Source organism: Chrysochloris asiatica, unplaced genomic scaffold, assembly GCF_000296735.1.
Source record: "Chrysochloris asiatica unplaced genomic scaffold, ChrAsi1.0 scaffold00038, whole genome shotgun sequence".
In the NCBI taxonomy this organism is placed as follows: domain Eukaryota; kingdom Metazoa; phylum Chordata; class Mammalia; order Afrosoricida; family Chrysochloridae; genus Chrysochloris; species Chrysochloris asiatica.
In genome coordinates, this window is record NW_006408556.1 from 16,122,369 (window position 1) to 16,127,716 (window position 5,348).

Sequence of the window (5,348 nt, forward strand, 5' to 3'; positions counted from 1 at the left end):
AACCCACCAAAACAGAGTCCCTAGGTTCAAAGAGATCTATTAAATTTCTAGATGCTGCTTTAAACTTCACTAATGATAATTAGAAAAATTATTAAATGATTTAACTTTTGGAGTTGCAGATCTACATTCCATCTTCTGAAAATCAGGGCAGTTTTCACTGGTTTTGGGGTTCTCTGTGTGACACCCACACAAATGGCAGGGAAATGCTCTACCTCCATCTTTGGATAGGGACTGTATGTGTATGCCTGTTGGGGTAAGTTAGGCATAGAGAAAGGTCCTGATAGGAAAAAAAAAATGTGAATTTTATGGTGGTTCCAGCTTTTCTTCATCCTGTGTATAATGAGGTTTGGCCTGTCAGACATGAAAATCACCTGCATCTCTGTGTTAAAAAGAACATGAGCATGTGTGCATGTTAATTAAAAAATGTCAGTAACTGAAGTTTGCAGGTTTAATGTAAACAATATATGGTGCTGTAGGATAAGCACTGGACCACAAGGTCGGTTTGAACCACATATACAGGGTCGTTATGAGTTGGAATCAACTCCATGGCACTTAACAACATGTGACATTTACAAGTAAATTCACTAGAATAACAACTTTCCACTGCACATAAGGTATTCTAATTTCAGATCCTGTGATACTTGAAAGAAAGACAGCTGTGGGCAGGAACGAAAAGTATGTGACATAGTTGCTAGTGGTGGTTGTGTGCCAACTAGTCAGTTCTGACTCATAGCAACTTTATGTATAGGGTTTCCAAAGCTGTAAATCTTTATGGGAGCAAAAAGTCTCATCTTTCTTCCTCAGAGCAGCTGGTAGACTTGACTACTGACCTTGTAGTTAGCAGCCTAGCTTGTAATCCATTATGCTACCAGGGTTTCTTTGTTAGGCAGCTCATCATCAAGTGCCACTGAGTCAGTTCCAATTCATAGCGACCATGTAAAGGGTATCTGAGGAGCAGCTGATGAGCTTGAACTGCTGACTTTGAGGTTCAAACCATTCTTGCAGTCCAGTGCATTAACCCACAGTGTTGCACCTGCTAGTTGTTAGGTGCCATTGAGTCGGTACCAACTCACAATGACCCTATGCACAACAGAATGAAACACTACCTGGTCCTGCACCAACCTCACAATCATTGCTACATTTGAGCCCATCGCTGCTGCCACTGTGCCAATCCATCTCATTAGAGGTCTTCCTCTTTTTCTATGACCCTCCATTTTACCAAATATGATATCCTTCTCCAGGGACTGGTCCCTCCTGACAATGTGTTTGAAGTATAAGAGATGGGTCTGGCCATCCTGGTTTCCAGGGAGCATTCAGGCTGCACTTCTTCCAACACAGATTGGTTTGTTCTTTTGGCAGTTCATGGTACTTTTAATATTCTCCTCTAACACCATAACTCAAATGTATCAATTCTTCTACAGTCTTCCTTTTTCACTGTCCAATTTTCACATGATATGAGGTTATTGAAAATACCATGGCTTGTGACCGGCCTACCTTACTTCTCAAAATAATATCTTTGCTCTTGAATACTTTAAAGAGATCTTGTGTCGCAGAACTGCCTATTGCAATACATCGTTTTGGCTGCTGCTTCTATGAATGTTGATAGTGGATCCAAGCAAAATGAACTCTTTGACAACTTCAATCTTTTCTCCATTTATCATGATGTTATTTATTGGTCCAGTGTAAGAACTTTTGTTTTCTTTACATTGAGGTGCAATCCATACTGAAGATTGTGGTCTTCGATCTTCATAAGTATTCTAAGTCTTCTTTGCTTTCAGCAAGCAAACGTTGTTTAATCTGTATATCACAGGTTGTTAATAAGTCTTTCTCCAATCTTGATGACATGTTCTTCTTCATATAATCCAGTTTCTCAGATTATTTTGTCAGCACACAGATTGTGTAAGTATAGTGAAAGAATATAGCACACATCTTTCCTGATTTTAAGCCATTCAGTTTAAAACCACTGCCTCTTGTTCTATGTCTAGGTTCCTCATGAGCAAACCCAGATATTCTGCATACCCATTCTTCACAATGTTATTAATAGTTTGTCATGATCCACACAGTCAAAAGCCTTTACATTGTGAATAAAGCACAAGTAAACATCTTGCTGGACCAATAAACAACATTCTTATCAACAGAGAAAAGATTGAAGTTGTCAAGGACGTCATTCTTCTTGGATCAACTATCAACACTCACGGAAGCAGCAGTCAAGAGATCAGACGACGTATTGCATTGGGCAAATCTGCTGCACAGGAATTTTTTAAAGTGTTGAAGAGCAGAGATGTCAGCTTGAGGACTAAGGTGCGCCTGACCCAAGTCATGGTATTTTCACTAACCTCATATGGATGCGAAAGCTGGACAGTGAATAAGGAAGATCATAAAAGAATTGATGCCTTTGAGTTGAGTTGTGGTGTTGGAGAAGAATACTAAAAGTGCCATGGACTGCCAAAAGAACCAGTAGATCTATTTTGGAAGAAGTGCAACCAGAGTGCTCCTTGGAGGCCAAGATGGCTAAGCTTCGTCTCTCATACTTTGGACATATTGTCAGGAGAGAACAGTCGCTGGAGAAGGATGTCATGCTGGGTAAGATGGAGGGTCAGAGAAAAAGAGGAAGACCCCCAATGAGATGGATCAGCCAGGTGGCATCATTGATGGACTCAAGTGTGGCAGCGGTGGTGGGGTTGGCCCAGGATCGGACATTGTTTCGTTCTGCTGTGCATGGAGTCGCTATGAGTCAGTTCTGACTCAATGGCACCTGACAACAACAACAACAAACATCTTGCTTATATTCTCTGCTTTCAGCCAAGATCCATCTGATGTCAGCAGTAATATTCCTAGTTCTATATCCTCTTCGGAGTCCTGGTGTGGCACTGTAGTATAAGCACTCACCCATAAGGTCAGTGTGAACCACAAGGTCAGCAGTTCAAACTCATCAACTGCTCCTTGGAACCCCTATACAAGGTCACTATGAGTGAGAAATGATTGGAAGGCACTTAACAACAGCAACCACACGTCCTCTTCTGAAGCCATCTTGTGCTTCTGGCAGCTCCCTGTTGACGTAATGTTGTAGACATTTTGAATTGTCTTCAGTAAAATTTTATTTACATGTGATACTATTGATACTCTTTGATAATTTCCTATTCCATTGGAATGGGCATAAATATGGATCCTTCCAATCGGTTGGCCAGGTAGCTGTCCTCCAAATTTCTTGGCATAGTCGAGTGAGCGCCTCCAGTGCAGCATCAGTTTGTTGAAATATTTCAGTTTGTATTCTGTCAATTCCTGGAGTCTTGTTTTTTGCCGATACCTTCAGTACTTGGACTTCTTCCTTCAGTACCATCAGTTCTTGATCATATGCTTCCTCTTGAAATGTTTGAACATTGACCACTTCTTTTTGATGCAATGACTCTGTATATACCTGCCATCTTCTTTTGATGTTGTCTGCATCATTCAATATTTTGCATGTAGAATATTTCAATATTGCAAGTCAAAACTTGAATTTTATAGCAACCCTGTACAAGGTATCTGAGGCTGTAAATGTTTATAGGAGCAGAAGCTTCCATAAAAGTGGATGGTGTGGCGGGTGGATTCAATAGCTAATTTTGCAGTTAGTAGCCCAACACATGACCCACTATGCTGCTAGAGCTCCTTCATGTTTGCTTGGCCAGAAGGGTCATATTAAGTAACTGACTGCAATGCAGTGAGCCTGATGCATGGTATTCTCAATCACTCCATATGCACTCTGGTAGCGTAGTGGTTATGAATTGGGCTGCTAACCTCAAGGTCGGCAGTTCGAAACTACCAGCTGTTCCACAGGAGAAAGATGAGGCTTTCTGCTCCCGTAAAGATTTGCAGCCTTGGAAACCCTGTTCAGGGTCGCTATGACTTCACGATACAACAACAGCATATGCATTTGAAAGCTGGACAATGAATAAGGAAGACTGAAGAATTGATGCATTTGAAATATGGTGGCAGGGGAAAATATTGAAAATACCACAGATTGCCATGGTGGTGTGCTGTGGAGTCGGTTCCGACTCAGAGTGACCCTGTACAGGGTTTCCAAGGCTGCGAATCTTTACAGGAGCAAAAAGCCTCATCTGTCTCCCGCGGAAGAGCTGGTAGTTTTGAACTGCTAACCTTGAGGTTAGCAGACTGACTCATAATCACTATGCTACCAGAGCTCCTTACAGATTGCCATTAGAATGAACAAATCTCTCTTGGAAATATAACCAGAATGGTCCTTAGACTTTGTCTCATATACTCTGGACATGCTACCTGGAGGGACCAGTCCCTGGAGAAAAACATTGTTATACAGAAAAAAATGTGCGCACAGTTTTAAGATCAGACAGAGAGAAAAGAGGTTTATTAAGGGTTTAGAGTCCTGGTGTGACACGATAGGTTACGCACTGGACTGCTAACTGCAAGGTCAGAGGTTCAAACCCACCAGCTGCTCCTGGAAACCCTATACAGGGTCGCTATGAGTTGGAACTGACTCAACAGCACTTAACAACATCATTAAGGGTTTAAATAACTGGAATCGGGAACTTCATAGTTTATTGAAATGAAACCACCAAGTTGGAGGTATAATAATTACATAGACGTTTACATAGGATTATTAGACAAAGAACAGGGCTTACAATATTTGGAAGTTAAGGGGAGCTGTCAGTGATGGGACTAAAGAAGTTATGTGTGGACAGCTGGATCTGAAGATGGTGACAGGACCATGTCAGGATAGGGCTTGTTCCAAAATCAGAAAGCAAACAGATTTGCTAGGCACTGATTAGTCTACATTAAGACAGAGTTTCTGAGAATATATAGTGCAGACATTTCTTTAAAATATTACAGGAAAGATTTTCTTAGCAGGAGCAGGAATGGAGCCTAGTCTCAAATCAAATCCTAAATTAGCCATTCTACTTATGTCAAGTGTTTTATTTTAAATGCTTTTGATCCACAAATGCTTGGTAGAGGATCAGAGGAAAAAGAGGAAGACGCTCAACAAGATTGACATAGCAGATGAACAATGGGCCCAAACACAGCAACCATTGTAAGGATGGCATAGGGCCAACCCTGTTTGGTTCTTTTCTATAATGACACCTAATAACATCACAATGGATTAGAAGTCACTGAGTTGGAATCAACCCTACAGCAGTGAGTTTGGTTTTGGTGATACAAACGGTTTGCATTCAACTACTAAAGGAGCTCTGGTAGCGTAGTGGTTACGAATCGGGCTGCGAACCTTAAGGTCAGCGGTTCGAAACTACCAGCCACTCCGCGGGAGAAAGATGAGGCTTTCTACTCCCGTAAAGATTTACACCCTTGGAAACCCTGTACAGGGTCGCTATGGGTCG